Source organism: Rousettus aegyptiacus, unplaced genomic scaffold, assembly GCF_014176215.1.
Source record: "Rousettus aegyptiacus isolate mRouAeg1 unplaced genomic scaffold, mRouAeg1.p scaffold_m13_p_14, whole genome shotgun sequence".
Taxonomy (NCBI): Eukaryota; Metazoa; Chordata; class Mammalia; order Chiroptera; family Pteropodidae; genus Rousettus; species Rousettus aegyptiacus.
The window spans coordinates 56,003,937-56,021,367 of NW_023416289.1; the positions used below are offsets into that span (position 1 = coordinate 56,003,937).

At 46.8% G+C, this 17,431-nt stretch overlaps 1 protein-coding gene across 1 annotated transcript in view; it reads left to right on the forward strand.

Moving 5' to 3' along the window:
• Positions 1–17,431, forward strand: part of MCTP2 (multiple C2 and transmembrane domain containing 2) — a 526,866-nt gene that overhangs the window by 335,257 nt on the left and 174,178 nt on the right. The window contains exon 6 of the mRNA XM_036232007.1: positions 10,791–10,883. The gene's annotated coding sequence lies outside the window, so the exon portion shown is untranslated. The remainder of the gene's footprint in view (positions 1–10,790; positions 10,884–17,431) is intronic.

A 17,431-nucleotide genomic window follows, 5' to 3' on the forward strand; every position in this document is an offset into this window, starting at 1 on the left:
CTCAGAAGGGTCACCTTCTGTGTCCGGTTCCCTCCGTGGGCCAATGCATCGCAGCTTCCCAGTTCTGCGGAATCCTTGTCTGTCAGGGCTCGAGAGCTCCCTGGGAAGCAGCCCACGCCGGACCTCTCCTGGGGGGCCGTGAGCAGCAGGCACCCTGGAGGCAGGACCCAGAGCCAGCTGCACTCTCTCCTGCCCGGTCCTTGTGCTGGGCTCAGCTGCGCCTCCAGAGAGGCCCGGGTTTCGTCCCTCGGCTCCAGGGCCACAGCTGGGTTGTGCCCCTGACACCTTGGGTTCCCCACCCACACCCCGAGCTGTCGCAACCTTCCCTCTTCTGCTCCGTGTTTGCTCTACCCTCGTGGCAGGTGTCTGCCTCCTCACCAGCACGGTGGGCGCTGTCGTCGCCCTCTTACTGTGCGTCTGCCCGAGCTGACGCCTGTGGCTGTGCAGATTTTGAACATCGTGACTCCGCTGGGCACCATCAGACAGATCCCTGCCCAGAGCATCCATGGCGGCCTTGCTGGCATTCGCTACGTACGTGCTGTTGCTCGTATAATCCTCACAGTAACTCCCTAATGCGGGTGCCGTTACCCAGTTCTCACAAGAGAACGCTGAGCCCCGAGAGGTCGCATTATCCAAGGACGCACGCCTGCTAGATGACCGAATGCAGACGTGTAGCTCAACCCTAAGACGCGAGGTCGTCACACTTTGTAAAAACGAACTAAACCTTCGTTCCAGTGAGTCGCGAGCGGAAACACGGCTAAGCAGAGCCAAGCGGCGCGTCCTCTCTGCGGTCAGTCCCTTCTTCTCTCCCAGCCCAGGCCACCGCTCGGAAGCCTGTCCGAGGTTCCTGGGATCCTGAAATGACCCTGTACAGCCAGGCCGTCCCACCTCCTGGTCGCTGGCCACACCAGGCCCAACGGGCTCTTGCCACGCACTGAGTTTCACTGCAGCCGAGACAAACGCACGTCGCTGACCCCAGCATCAGACAACTGAGCAGGCTGAGTGAGCCCGAATCCCCAGGTCCCTGTGGACACGGTCACACGGACTGTAGCCTGCTTCCCAGCCCTGCGCAGGGGCCGTGGAGGACGCGGGCCCCTTTCAGCCCAGGCACTCCAAAGCCTGGACACGTGCCCCCTGCGGCATCTCCCCTCACTGAGGCCGGCGTGCCTCTCCACCTTAAAGGGGGGCCACAGTATCGGTGCCGGGCTCCCCTCTGCGCACCCGTAGAACCGTCTGGCGAAGTGGGCGTCAGCCCCTCTGGAGAAGAGACTAAAGTGTGGACCCCCCTGGCGGCCCACAGCCCGCATCACCCACCAGGACCACTTCCCGACTCCCCAGAACGGGTCGCAGGCCCCGCCGTGGGCCCCGTCTCCTCTCATCTCCGCCCTTTGTCTCACGGGTCCTGCTTGTTTACGCATCGCGAGCCACACTCTCAGGTCCACGAGCAAAGGGGTGAGCTCCGCCTTGTCCAGGACTCTACCCGGAGCCTTAGCGCTGTGCCTGACATGCAGAAGGTGCCCTTACGATCACCACGGACCCGTCGGACGAAGGAGTCGCGGCGGGTGGTCGGGTCACAGCGTGCTAGTTCACAGCTCGTATCTCCAGTGGCAATATTAATAAGCACGTATTTAGATGAGGTTCGCTTTCAATTTTTAAACCTGCATCCAGTTTGGGGAGATCACTTTAATTCTTTCCTTGGAGATGTGAGTTACATTTGGTTCTTCACTTTCAAGAATTACGATAAAAATGGGTTTGAGTTCACTTAGCCCTTCCAAGCACAGAACTGGCCACCTGTCTGTATCTGGTTGTAATCTTAAAATTGTCGACCACTTAGACAGACTTTAATACTCTTTTAAGGAGTCTTTTAAATTTGCTTCAAAGAATGCGTTTTATTTTATCAGGAGTTTTTAAAGTTATTTAAAACTTGATGTAAACGTGGGGTTTACACTTTATTCAACCCAAACCACAATCAGTCAACATTTCATTCCCTAAAACACAAATCTGATAGCAAAATCCATTTTTGTTGTCACCTAAGAGTTTATTTTTTCTTTAAAAGTACCGCATTTGAAACTCCAGCACCAAAAACAGCTGCGTGACAGGGCATGCCCCGTCTCAATGCCGCATGATAGTATCCATCCCACATAACTTTTGAGATTCTCTGAACGAAAACCCTGAGAGGCCTTTCCCTCTGAGTGCGACCGAGGTGTGGCGTGGGCACCTCAGGGTACAGGCTTTGTTGCCGCAGATGACGGCAGGTGACACGGTGTCCCTTTGATCCGTCCCGGCCTCAGACACCGAGAGAGAGAAACATTCGACTATGGGGTTTTGTCCTCTTTGACTTCCCCTCGACAGACTCGTTCTCACATTATTTTCAGAGACAAATATTTTGAAAGTGAAGAACACAAGAGGTTGCTAAATATTAGCTTTCAAAGGCTTGGAGTCCCGTGCTGTTTGCTTGGGTTACCCCTTCTCCAAGCCCGCATAGAGAAGCGTGTTTACTCTCGAACACTCTTCAGGGCCGAGGCGCTGCCTGGTAAAGAAATATGCAGAAAAGAATGTAAACATGGTTGAGACTTGCCGGGTTCTGTGAATACAGAAACCTCTGCCTGGTTTAGGCAAAGCAGAAAGACTGGGGTGTAGAAAATGAGGAACAGATACGATTTTAAAGGCAAAAGTCTTACATGAAATGTAGGAAGGGATATCTATAACGGAAACAGAACACATATATATTCAGCAGTATTAAAACAAGCAACTATGAACATAGATGTATATACAGACATAACATACATGTATAAAACAGATACAAATGCTTAAATTTATTAAAATGTAAAACACATTTCTTAAACCCGGCCGTGTATTAGAATTATGGGAGTGGGAGAGAATTACGGGGGTGGCTTGAGAACAAAATCAAAACTAAGCCAAACCGAATACGACAGTTGTTCAAAAGCTTCATCATGAAAAGCACCAGGCCCAAGGATAAAAGTTCACTTCACATCATCAAAGAAAAGATTACATAGCTGTACCATTTTAATGTCCCAGAGAAAAATGAACAAGCATTCACGATCACTTCCGTATGAGCGGCATAATGGCAAAATCAAATTTTAGAAAGTCCACATGAAAACCGTGATAGGGTGACCCTGCAGTCTAATCTCACATCCTACTGGAAAAAAAAAAAAATGCACGGAAAAAAATATTATATATACCGAACCAAAGCCAGCCTTACACACAATTGTGAAAAAAAAAAAGAAAGAAAGAAATATCATCACTAAAGACAGAAACGAGATTTGAAAGCGATCTGCCTGTGAATACTGGGCCTGCAGTTCGGATGCGGGTTTGCTCTGCTGAAGATCGAAACTTTGAAGAGGAGGAATCCAATCAATGTATCAATCAAGTCACCAAATGATATTATTGTGTGAAAAAGCAGACGACAAACCAATATTACCAATTTTTTAATAAAATAAACTGAATAATTAGATTTGCTTGTTTATTTCCTATTGATGTTTTCATATGGACCAAAAAAAGCCTCTAAAAGCAGAAGCAAAGCTACTATGATGATGTAGAGGAGGGAGGTGTGTTAAGGTACATTGATTTTCTACGTTTTTATGGCTCAAAAATATTTGAGGTCCCCCTACTTTCTTTCCCCAAAAGGCATGTATTACTTTTATAATCAGGAAAGATAAATACATTTCCAATATGGACAAAGAAAAATGAAATTAGTCACACAGAAATGTTATGGCAATTGTTATTTACGGAAATACTTCTATGGCATAAGTAGAAACATGATTTCCTTGCCAGAAAAAAGCCAAAGAAAATAATATAAGGGACCAGTTTTAATATTATTTAAAGATCCAAATAGTGAACACTTTGGGGGATGCTCTTTAAAGAAAATAATAGTGACAAAGCTTCTGGAGATGATTTAAATGGGCTTTTCAAGAGAGAAAACCCAACTGTAAGTGTTGTGGTGGCCTGGCCCCCCGTTGTCCCTGACTGACCCCTTTGGGCCTCGTTCTGTCCTCCCTAAGTCTCCCCGGAAGACAGGAGCTACCGGCTGGCAGGCAGAGGTTGAATTTGGCTCATAGTTGTGTTTTGTTTATCCTGCAGTAAATGATCTGAATGAGAACTGATAAACTACATAAAAATACCCAAACCCGAAAAACCCGGAGCCCCGGTAGGGCGGAGGCCTTGGCCTCCAGCCCCTGAGGTCCATGTGGCATCACCCTGGGGGAACCGATTCTGCCACAACCTGCGCCTCGCAAAACCATTCAAAACCCGCTTCTAGCCTTCACCTTATGTCACAAATGTGTGATGAAGATGGACCGTGCCATCTTGCTCAATGGAGATTGTCCATTTTATAAGAAAGCCGAGCCATAAAAGGTTTCTGTCTACATTCCTGGTTGTGACCTGTCAGGAGATATACTGCTTTACCTGAAACGAGAAAAAAAAGCAAGACACAGAATGGACTCTACCCTTAAACAATCACCTTTGGCATCCTGAGAACTAAAGGCTTGTTTTAAACCAAGGGATTGGCTTTTCAAGATCCCCGCGTTATTTCGTAAGGCTATGCCGCCACCTTGTGGCTACGTTCATGAACTAACCTCAACGTCCTTTCGTAGGGCTCTGCTGCCACCCCGTGTCTGTATTCATGAAGTAGCATCAACGTTATTTCGTAGGGCTCTGCTGTCATCTCGTGGCAAAACATGAGAATGCATGATGTGCATAAAAGAGCTCAATGGCCCAGAAAATAAACAAATTATTGAAATGCCCATCGAATTGTGCAGGCATGACTGCTAACGGTGGCTGATTATCTGTAGATAGTTGCAACGTTGCAATGTCTCTGATTTCATAGAAACTTGGTGCTGAAAACAAATGCAGATTTTTTGCCTCCTGGGCAGTTGAGAACCAGGTATCAGGAATAAGCTCTCCCGCTGGCTGCCTTACAATCCACTAGGGGGCTTGTTTGAAATCTGTGCCTTGGATTCTAACTCATAAATCCTCTAAATATGTATTTTTACTCTCCAGTGACTAGGTGAAGACTGCTTGGTGACATGCTTAAATCGACCCACACTTCCTCAGATCTATCACCGTACTTGGACTTCTGTAGATGGAAATATAACAAGGAGGTCACATCTGCTTCTGCCACTAGTTAAAATTCTCCCTGATCTACTTTCTGGTCCGTGGCTGCAATCTCCTGAATGAATCAGTCGCGTCGTATAATTCTTCGTTTCTTGGTATACTCTCCTCTGCTCCTCCCAAACCACACCGCTTTGAGGAGTGATCACAGAAGGATACAGGCTTTGGGAAAGACCCCTTGGCAATCCCTGATAAAACCAGTAACCCTCGTGTGGAAGGCTTCCCACTCCTCCAGAACATAGCCAGTCACCAAGTGGAATTAACAGAGCCCAGCCGTTTCTTCTGCCCGAAACCTCAGCCACTCCATCTTTGCCTGTGGCACACTGCCACATCCCTCCAGGTCCCTCTCGGATGAATGCCTAGACGTCTCCGCTAAGTCCTTGCAGACGCTCAGAACCAAGTGAACCTTCTCCTCTTTCAAGGCCCTGTATCCCTTACTCGTAAACATCCATTACTATTTGTGTCTGTGTTTTGTTTTTCTTTGCTATCTGTTCATACACAGGTTTTCATTTTCACAGAAGCATGAGGTAGGGTTGGGGTCTGATCGGTCTGCAGGCAGGTGGCCAGGTGACCTTCCCAGCGCACTTCCCACTCCTGCACACCCAGCCAAACGAGCACATCCTGGAGTCTGGCCCTCCGCCTCACAGGCCTGTAAACGGAGCTTTCTAGTACTCCAGAAGGTGTATAGTCCTTAGAGAGGCTTTCTCTGCTAACTGATCCCATCAAGTTTTAGAAAGTGCACTGAATGGCAAGAAATTGATTTACAAGAAATAGAATACTGGCACGCTCGGTGTAGTGAGAAGTCTGCACGCATCGAAGGGAGGAATGAGAGATCATCGGTGTACGAACGAAAACAATCACCAGTGTTGCGTGCGCTGCCCAGACGGGTCTGCCTCCGTCTGCTCCATCGTCGGGAGCAGAGAAGACGCTGCTGCGGGCAGTCAGAGAATCGGTGCCCATCTCGTCGCATCTGCTCCGCACCTCTTCATTCCACCCACGCGCTCTTCCTCCAAACGGGGCGATGCGACCGATTAGGGCTTCGCTTTCTGTATCATAATCTGTCCCCTTTACTACCATGTGATACCGAGACAGGGTCAAACGTTCTCACACTCTTCAGCCCCCTGATAATCAGCCGCCTCTTGCTTTTCTCCGAAGACTGGTGTAAGTCCCATCCGTTGCGTGAGGATTTTATAGCGTGGCTTCTAGAAGGATCCCTGGCTTGTGGTCCGTGTTATAAGTCTCCCTAAGAGATTGCAGCATCTTGCTGCTTGTAAGGCTCATAGCACAGAGCCCGGCTCAGGGTAAGGTCTCAACAAATATATAAATTGACTTTGATCTGTCCATTCAGCCATTTTTCTTGCCCATGAGGGAATCTTGACAGAAACTGCATGAATTTCAAGAATGTTGTTGTCACTACTGAATCGTCACAAGGCTCAATGATAAGCCGAATTCATCGTTTAGTCTGCTGTCTCAAAAGAAAATAACGCGACGACTGCCAACATTTTCAAATGAGGAAAGAAATCATAGCGATTGCGCAAAATTCTATCGTTATCGAGTCAGTAATTTTAAGATGGTGGTTCTCAAAGTGCGGCCACAATTGGTCACAGTGCTGCAGGGGTGTCGTTCACGCGGGCATAACGCCGTTGTGATTGTGCAGGTGACAATCTGCGCAGGCGTCCGCGGTGCCTAAGAGGACTCCCTGGGACTAAGCCATCGCTCTTGGAATCCGTGCCTCCCAGACGCTGTCATCTGCTGGACTCTGGGCTACTGTCCTGCCACACTTAGGTTAGGGACCACCCAGTGAACTCTTGACGAGAGGTCATTAGAAATGGAGCTTGTCTGTACTTCCCTGGTCTCTGGGGTCTTGCCCTTGAATGGACAGCCAGTGCGTTGATCTGGAATTCTAACTTCCCAGACATTATTCCACGGAGACCACCATCTCCTGCTCGGCCTCTCTTCTCCTCTTGGGCACCGTCTTCACAGGAAAAGCCAGGATAAATGTGGAGCCCCTCAAGTGCTTCTCCCTTCTCAGGGGTCACGGTCACGCGAGTCTCGCCTCGTAGCTTCTCTTCAACAGCTTCCAAGAATCGCTTCTTACGTAGTTGTCAGCAGGAGGTCTGGTCCTATTCAAGCAAATCCATCCGCCCCGGAACCAGAAATCTGCGATGCTCGTTACGTTTCGTCTGGCGAGTGTGAAGTGTCCTGTGTTGGAATCTATTTCTTTGAAACTGTCGTTTGCCATATTGCCCCCCCCCCCCGCCGCCAGGGCCTAAATTTGTAATAAACCATGGCACTCTAAGAGACCCAGTCGTAAGAAGTAAATGGAAAACCATCTTTTCTTCTCATGTTTCAAAGCTACGTTCGATCTCCCCTGCCACGTCCTTGATCTATTAGGTGCCTTAGAGTCACGCGTGTTTCCATCGAGTGGCCTATGAGCTTTGGGAAGGCAGAATGAGGACACCCTTGTGTCATGTGGCGCGGTGAAGCAGACAGGATTTGGCTCCGACTGGCTCAGTGCTGTGACCGTTTTCAGTTTTCTTGGCTACAGTTTTCTCATTTGGAAACCGGGTCAACCTGTCTTAGCAATAGTTCGTTCATTTGCATACGGGAGTCATAATCTCTCCCTTTCTGGGGTGTTATCGTGGTGCGTGCTGGGATCGTCAGCAGTAGCATCATCCAGCGGGGCAAAGGTTTCAGGGCAGAGCGATGCCCTTCGATGGGGTCACGGCCGAGCGAATGACGGGGTCTCTACGCCACGAACTCGTGTGCGGCCCTTAAACCGAGCAGCTGAGCCGCTTGACTCGAGGGTTCATTTTAAGGTATTAAGTGAGGAAAGTGAGATTCAGACATGCGAGTACAATTTTAAGAATCTGTGAAAGTGTGCACGCATGTCGTGACACTGGATGATAAATCCACAGAGGGGCATGTGTCATGCCAGCCTGGCTGCCTGGGCGAGGACAGTCGGGGGCTGGAGAGGGGAGGCGAAGGCCGACATGAGAGAAAGAGACGTTAGAGGAAGGCGAGATGAAAGGGCCCAAAAAAGAGATGTATTTCGAGAAATCCATGTTTGCGATGAACACTTTTAAAAAATATATTTTTATAAAATTTTATTTATATTCACTTCCAGGAGCAAATTAATATTTACCTGCTGCCTTTTAAATCTTAAGATATAAATTTAGTACACACGTATAAATAAATCGTTTAATAAAACACCTGAGTCGTGGAAGGCCTTTGGAGATGAATGGAGCAGGTTCTTGACTTGAAGGCTGATAACCTGTGAAAAGTTGCCATTGGAGCGGGGCCGACAATCAGGAGAAACCGGGGGAGCCCGTGTTCTGGAACAGCTGGACGCCGGCCCTCAAGCCCCCTTGTCTGGATCACACGTTACGTCCTGCAAGAGGCGGGCACGGTTTCGGTTGGAATAGTTCCGCTCAGGAAGGCGTCGGCCACACACTGCCGCGCTCTGAACCACGGCTCCTGAGAGTGGCGAGGGTCTGGGATCCGATGAGCCTCCCTGTTCAGCGGTCCAGCCCGTTTCACGCCAAGTCATCGCTCTGTGTGACCAGGTGGCATCCGGACCAGAAGCTCAGGAGTGAACAGATGTGCGACAGACCAAGCCCTTAAAAGCGACGGACTTATTTAACGCAGGCTTCAGGTAGCAACTGGCCTCTAAGCAGAAGTTCCAGCTTCCAGACTTGATTTGGAGAGCGCTGGTGAAAGTCATAGGGTCCTCCCCACCCCCGGAGGGAGGAGTTCTGGCTAATCTGGCAACCGGGTTAAGCATGAATGGAAAGGACCAAACAGGAAACCCCTGGGGCTTGGTGGGGAAAAGGTACGAGCTCGGAAAGGTGGGCCTTAAAGGATGCAAAGGGCTGTTACAGCCACTGTGCAGGTTGGTAAGAAGAGAGAGCAGGCCAGAAACGTCTGTGGAAATGAGAAGGACTAAGATGCAGGAAACTGGTGACCAAAACGTCCTTGTGGGGAGGGCAGATTCCACTACGGAAACTGGGCTCAGGATGGTCGAGCAGGCTCTCACTCATCTCCAGCGTCGCGAATGCGATCCACTGATGTGTCGTAAGCAGGAGGACGTCACGTGGGCGGGGAGCATTGCTGGTAATGACCCCGCAACTCCCAGGACCGCGGGGGACCGTGAACTCAGCGTTCCCCACCGAGCGACGTTCCCGTCGCCTCATCCCTCCTCGGCGCAGACGGTCACCGAGACCGAAGGCCCGGCTCTGCCTGAGGCGAAGAGAGGAGAGAAGCCCTCGGCGCCCCAAACAGCAGCAGGACGGGGAGCGTCCTGGGACGCTTAGAACTGAGCGTGACAAGAGAGGACTTTCAGGAAACCTGCCGTCTTTGCACCTCTCGATTCCACCCGGTGCTGGGAAGAGCAATGGACAGTTTTCGAGGCGCCGTATTGTCTGTAAAACGCATGTGTCGCAGAAGGATGGATGAGCTTTCGTTAGCTGCTGTGGGAACAGGGGGAATTAGTCCGCCAGTCCGATCGCTCAAATGCGGTTTAGAACAAAACCCACGATTTGACAAAGATCGATGTTTGCCAGTATTGTAAGTTTTGATAACAGATGAGAAAAAATGCCTTTCTCTGTAAATCTTAGGCAGGAAAGAGTCATATATTTTCATTTTGTAACATTCATTTCCTCATAGAATTGGTTAAGGACTGTAGTCAGCTTGCGTCTCAAACTCAGTTGGTAAAAATTCATTGATGGGACATCGCCCCGTGGAAGGACTTCGGCTGACTCCTCGCAGAGCCTGCCGGCTCGGGGCTTTTCTGCCCTCCATCTTTCTGACTTCATCAGGAGCGATGCATTACAAACATATTCATCTTCCAGCTAATCCCCAAAGGGCGGAATAAAGACCTTGACACCAATTTTAAGCTTTTCTTTTTTTCCTCCCCTAATCACTTATTGCAGAAGAAAAATAGCCAAACAAAAATGGATTTTTTTACTGCACGCTCAATAAATCCTCAGCGCATTTCTCTTACTCTCTGTCCCACTGCAAACACGCCTCCCTCAAGATTGATATTAAATTCAACTCCAGGCTGAGTCCCGCATTTGAACAATGACAAATTCCCCACCATTTCTCCGCAGATATTTTACTTTTTCTGCTAAGCCGTGAATTTCAAGCTCGCCCTCGAAATAGACACAGCGGAACAGAGCCGATGTCACTGGCTGCAAGTCAACTGACTTGAACTCGGACTGACACGCTGCTACAGTTGGACTTTCCGGCGTGTTCCTTGATCTTTCATCCTGCTGAATTTGTTTTTGGACTTTCTGCAAAATTTATTTCATAGTTGAAGTTCGCTCTAGTGTCTTGAGGGGAGAACAAAGAATGATCATCAATTTTTTTTTTGTCAGTTCCTCCCAATGTTTGGATTTTTATCCGTAGAAACATATATAGTAAAAGATATATATTTCACTGATAAAAATCCAAAAGTTTATATATTTAGAAAATATGTTTTTTAAGTAGAGTACTAAGATGCACATTCAAACAGTGTCAAATACAGACCTACCCTCCCATTAAAACCTTTTACCATCTACTCTATCGCTTTAATTTCAGAACAAAAATCTCAGAATAAAAGACGGTTTCAAAAAATGAGCCGTTGACTTTACGTAAAAACTCTTTCTCTCATCTCGTTGCAGATTTCTCCTAAACGTGCAGCAGTCTGCTGCTACGCTCTTAGGGACAATGGCGCCAGGCAAAGAAACAAGGGTTCCCGTCCACGCAGCTGTAAGGTAGGGACAAGCAGACTCCCATCCGGCACCTTCTTTGTTAAATGAATGCTATGAACTTGCTTTTAGGGGGACGGGAGGAATCGTTTTCCCTCTGGAAACTCACCAGTTGGTTTGCCTCGACCGTGGCAGAGGTGGGAGGTGTGAGACACCCTGAGTGGGTCCCAGGAAGCATGGGGACAGTGTGCTGGCCTCCTAACACCTGCGTCGGCGTTTAAACATCTACAGAGTTCACACCAATATGTGGGCTACCGACAGCTCTTAAAAAGCTAGGAGATCGGGCAATGTTGGGCAGGCGTCCCCTCAATTCCTTCAGGGACAAATCTCGTCAAAGTCATCCTGCTTAGGACACTATTGAACCAATTGATCGATTGATTGATCGATCGATCGTCCATTTGCTTCGTTCATTAATATTACCTGCCTGGTATCAAGTGAGCATAATAGCTCTGGAAAGCGCGTTGCGAACATGACATCTGATAACGGCCAGGAACAGGGTCGGATGACACCACGAAGCTGCTTCAGGGGAGAGACCGGGGCACGGGGCCGCCACCAGGAAGGGCTTCGACGTCCTCCCGTCCGTGGATGCACTTTTATCCCTGGCACTTGTGCTAAGAACTTGAACTGTACAATTTCACACCACTTAAGAAAGAAGGGAGATTAGGGCGTTCGAGGGAAAGCCACTTGGCAGACATGAAAGCTCCATGCCCCTCGGGGGGTCCCTCTGAGCTGCCTCCCTGCGGAGCTGACGGGGGCTCCAAGCCCAGGCTGCTTATGTCCTGTGGCAGCAATTAGAGAAGCCGCCTTACACGTGGTTTACTTTATCCCGTGATTGCGAGGGAGAGCCACGGACCGCATGCAGCGGGCAGCCTTCCTGTTACCTGTTATCATGGCCATTTTCCATTTCATTTCTGTTCGGCCACCTTAAATACTGGCGAAGCGGTTCGACTTAAAAGGCCGGGCCCTGCACCCCCGGGTGTATCAGAATAAAGCAGAAACCAGTCTGGGCAGTTTTTGGGGCGCAGGAAAAAAGCACAGCTTGGTGACAGGAGGCTTTGAATTATGTGGGTAAAGCTAGCTGGGTTCTGTTGAAGACTTTAAACCTCCAAACAGGTGCCTTTAAAACGGATGCCTCATAGACTCCACCTGAATGCTCATGCCTTTTGTTACCTACATAAAGCGAGCTGCTCAGCACCAGTTCTCGTAAATTCCAAGGAAGGAGCCGCCCAGATCGCATCTGGGATTCAGTGGCACATTCTGAGAACAGAGAGTGTTTTCGTCTGGAGGCCTTTCACTCAGGTAACAGCAGAGGCAGCTCTCAGTTTTTGAGGCTTTAATTTGAAAGTGAGAATAGTTATTTACCGAGCACGTTAATGTACTAGTCAGGAAACAGTCGAGGACTTGATATGTAACTTCATTTAACTCTCAGAAAACTATATGTGGTATTATGGATGAAGCAGTCCAGGCTCAGAGAGATAATTAACTTGCCCAAAATCAAACTAGTAAATAGTGGAGATGCAGAATTTAAGAAAGAAGGGACATGAGGCGCTGGTAGATCTTTCACACCCCAAAGTATGACGTCTTTCCCATCAGGCCACACCTCTGACATATGCAAAATAAATATAGCCATGTTTCTCCACGTGTAAGCCGACATCAATCGTAAGATGCTCCTTCACGCGTCACAAAGGAAAATAAATCAAATGCGCCAAGTGAACTGATAAGATCACTTCCAAGATACATTCTGTGTTCGGAGATGGAAAATGTAGGGGGAAAAGTACCTTTAAAGATTATTAAATGTAGTCATGAAAAGCGAGGCTGAAATGTAGAGAGCAAAGAAGTAATATGATGGCCCAGCCTGAGGGCGAGTTGATGTTGCATCTTGAGGATAAAATCCAGGTGGAGCTTTGATTGTTGCTGTTCCAGACGTCTACCTGCAGGGGGCAGTGCAGGCCACTAGATGTGGCCTTTGGCCTTCCCTGAAAGTGGGTTTTAGAGGAGATGGGGGTGAAAAATCAGAAAGAAACGGATGGGAAACTTGTTTTCACGGCTTTAATTTTTATTCGCCGTTTCTGCGCTGGTTCAAACCTCAGCGTCCTCTTGTCCCATTTCCTTCCTCCCTTGTCCTATCTGGCGTCTCCTTTCTCCCCATTCACTCTTTTTCTACCCACATTTCCCAAGTCCAAAACAGGTAGACTTGGAATGGAGGTGAATTCATCCATCGTTTCCCTTGAAAACTAAATTAGAAGATCAGGAACTAGCTAAGGAGAAGGAAGCTAGCGTCTTGATTGCTCTATTTTCTGGTGTCTTGATTATGTCTATCTGGAGACTATTCTAGATATAATCTCCAGTTACAGATTATTCTATTCAGAGAACATTTCTCAGGCAGGGCTTCCTACCTCATGATGTAGCTGCTGATTGAATCCATTTGTATCACTTTCCTCCCAGATTCTTCAAGTATCTCCCCAGGGTCTGCAAGCTGAAGTCTGAGCATAAAATCCCAATTCTAGCCCACTTCTCCCAGCTCCTTACACGCCGTCCACCTAGGCCAGGCTCCAGCTGCCCGAAATCACCTGGAAATACGCACTGCGGCCCTTCCCAGCCCCACGCCTCTCCCTAAGATGCTCTCCCCCAGTCTCTGCCGAGAAGACATGTTCGTTCTTCAAAACTGATTTCAGTTTTCTTAATGAAGCCCTTTGTGCTGGTACTTCATTGCCCTCCACTCACAGTTAACATCATTCCGCACATACGTTTATCGATATGCTAGTCACTTCATTAATTATCAATATGTGAATCTTCCTCCCTCTGTCTGATTTACATCTGTATCCCCAGCACTTAGCACAGGGCTGGAGTTATAGTAGAAACTCAAGTGAATAATTAAATGCCTCCTTCCTAAAATATGGCAGAACCGATATTTCCTAGGGAAGTTGTTTTTAACTTTTAATGTTTACACATTAGTATCATCTGGGCAGTTGTTAAAACTCCTGATATTCGGACCCCACCCCTGACCAATGAAGTCAGAACCTCTAGGGCTGTGGCCCAGGCTTCTGTATCTTTGAAACCCACCAGGCAATCTCCAGCTGCAGCCAATTTCCGCCAACTTAAAATGACTTTCCAAAGTCATTCACAGCTTTCTCAGAAAGCTGTGAGCCTGGGGCATGAAGTACACGCCACTGAGAAGTCGCCCGCCTCAAACCCACTCCCTCGCCTGCCTGGTCCTCGTCTGGCCTGAGGTCTGGCTCGCGGCTTCCGTTCTGACTCCTGCGTTTTCCTTCTCTCCGACTTAGTTTTGTTTACTACACCTGAGACTGGTAACGTTTGCCTTATCAGCACTCAGAAAATTATTACTACAATACAAGGTCACTTGTGTGAGAAGGAGTCAACACTCGCTGGTGAAGACCTGGTAAAGGAACACAAGCCCCGCGAGGGAACAGGAAAGCACACGTCCGCGGCCACCCTGCTGCCCTGAGCAACTGAGAGACGCCAGTGGTCTGTGTGCTGTTCAGCAAATATGCCGGAGGAACAGACGGGTGAAAATCCAAAAAGAGAATCTGTGAGCGATGGAGACAGAGGCTGATGAAAGAAAACAGGGAAATGAGCTCTGCGCAGGAAGAGTCGCTTCCTGTGGCACCGCGATTGGGGCTCGGGCGGTCCCGCCACGTTAACGTGGGTTGAGAGCCAGTCTCCAAGTCTTGTGCACGGTTTAACACTGGTCAAGCAGCATAACCTCTCTGAGCCTTAGTTTATTTTCAACAGGAAAAGTGATGATAATGATATGTGCTCCGCTGAGTTACTGTGGAGCTTGTAAACAGTGTCTGATGCTGGGCTTGAGAACTTAAGAAATGTTAGCTGTAGTTATTATCATCACTGGACTTTTCATCATCATCGCATCCTGGCTCAAGGTGCCACCATTCATCCCACCTGGAAAGGACCAGCAGTTAATGAAGACATCCAAACTAATTATATATGCCAACTATTTATATTTTATTACATGTGTGCTTGTGGGCATAGGTACACAATCTTTTATCCAAAATCACAGGCCACATGTGTTTTGGAATTCAGAACTTTCGGGATCTTCAGACAAGCTCTCCACTGCACACAGTGTCCCTAACAGTCCCGCTGGCTCCGGGGTGGCACGCTGCACAATCAGTCACATTCACACTTGCGTCGGGGGTTCTCAAGACCTCGTTGCGGTCTGGGGGTTGGCTGGGAGGACTCACAAGACTTGCACGTAGTCGAGCTCACGTCTATGATTTATTACAACAGAAGGACACAAAGCAAAATCGGCAAAGATAAAAGGCTCAAGGGGCGAAGTCCAGAGGAAACCAGGAATAAGCTTCCAAGAGTCCCTTCCCGGCGGGGCCACCCGGGATGTTTAGTTCCTACAGCTACAAATCGTGTCAACACCTGTGACACGTCGTCTGCCACAGAAGCTCATCAGACACCCAGCGCCCAGGGTTTTTATTGGGGACTCGACACACGACAACCCCTGCCGAGTACATGCCAAAATCCAAGTCCCTAAATGCCATTCGACGGCCTCGCAAGTGGTCCCTGGGAAGGGCAGCAGCCTGGGGCCTGCTGTAGTAACTCTGTCCACACAGTTTGCTGCAGCCCAGGGTGCGAATAATGACATTAGCAGCGAGGAAGACTGGAACCAGCTTGTGCCCCTCAGGTCAGGCTTTGCCACCAGATTGACTCAGGTGCTGCTGTAAAATGCGTCATGAAAATGGCTTTCAGAGATTCTTTGGTTTTGCAATTGCAGATGAGGGATTACAACTCTATTTTACACTCCTTTGCTCCCTCCCTTCCTTCCTTCCTTCCTTCCTTCCTTCCTTCCTTCCTTCCTTCCTTCCTTCCTTCTGTTTTTTCCCTCCCTTCTTCCTTCTCTCCTTCTTTTCTTTTTATCTCTACCTTTGCCCATTTTTCTTATTAAGTAAAATGTATAACAGTAACACATAAGTCAGGCAGGGGAAAGTGCACGTGTGTTATTACAGGTTTTATACCACGTATAAAGTGTGTGATATCACTTAAAAGTAGATGAAGTTCCAAGACACGCCATAAAGGAATGATTAAAATAACAAAACGAATAATACAGCGAATGAGCCCAAAGGAGACAATCTGGAATCACGAAAACATATTCACTTAATCCCAAAGAAGGTAGAAAAAGAGAAAGAGGGAGCAAAGAACACACAGGACAAGTAGAAGACAAACAGCAAGATAATAGATTTAAACCTAATCATACCGATGATCACATAAAAGCCAATAGCCCAAACACGTCTCTTAAAAATCAAAATGTCAGATTAGCTAAAACAGCAAGACCTATACACATGCTGCCGAGGAGAAATGAACTTGATAAAGATGTAAATAAATAAAAATAAAAGGATAGAAAAGATATACCATGTGAGCACTAAAAAAAAAGTGCTATTTCAAAGAATAATGATAGTGAAAAATGAGGTGATTTCATGATGAAAAAGTGTCAGTCAAGAAGACAAAACATTTATGCACCTAACAGAGCTTTACAGTTTATGAAACGAAATCTGCTGAAACTACAAAAAGAGACGAATTTACAGATATTTTCAGAGATTTATTTTATACTCCTTCCTCAATAATTGATAGAATAAGCATATACAAAATCAACAAGAATATAGGAAAGTTGAACAAAATTAACAAACTCGATTTATTTGACATGTATAAAGTAATCCATTATTTTCAATTACACAGGAAGATTTATAAAGATATAATTTGGGCCAGAAAGCAATCTCAAAACACTGGAAAACATTCTCATCATGCAAAGAATGTATGTTCTATGATAAATTTAGAATTAAATTAGAATTCAAAAAAAGATCTTTTGAAAGTTTCTAAAATACAGAAACTAAACATCACGCAAAAATAAAAATATAACATTAAAATTTGTTGATGGCCTAAAACATTAGTGGTATGTATAGTACTAAACAATCTTATTAAACATAATGAATTTCTCAAGTCAGTGACTTAAGTTTCTTCTTTAAGAATCTGGAGAAAGAGCACATTTAACCCAAAATCAGTAGAAGAAAGCATATAAATATCAAAATGGAAATCAATGAAATAGAAGAAACAAGAGAGACAATAAATGAAACTAAAGCTATTTGAGAAAATTGATAATATATAGACAAACTAGTCAGATGAGATGTGGAAAAAATTATATCACAGACAATTCCACAGATACTAGTGAATATCAAGAGAATTTAACAATGTAGATTGATCAAATTTCTTGAAAGACAAACTAATAAACCTCATGCAAGAGGAAATAGGCCATATGAGTGGCTCTGAATCTACTAAACGAATTGAAATTTTAGTTAAAAACTTTCCTTCAAAAGAAACTCTAAGCTCAAATGGCTTCATGGGGGAATTCTGGCAAAATTTATACCTCAACTTTTTTTTTTTGAAAGTCAGCGTTCCAACAAATACTAGTGTAGGATCTATTTCCAAGAACATATTCAATATACTTGAACCCAAGAAAATAGATTTTCAGGTTTACAATGTTCTGTGAAAGATTGCTTTGATAATGTTTTCCGAAT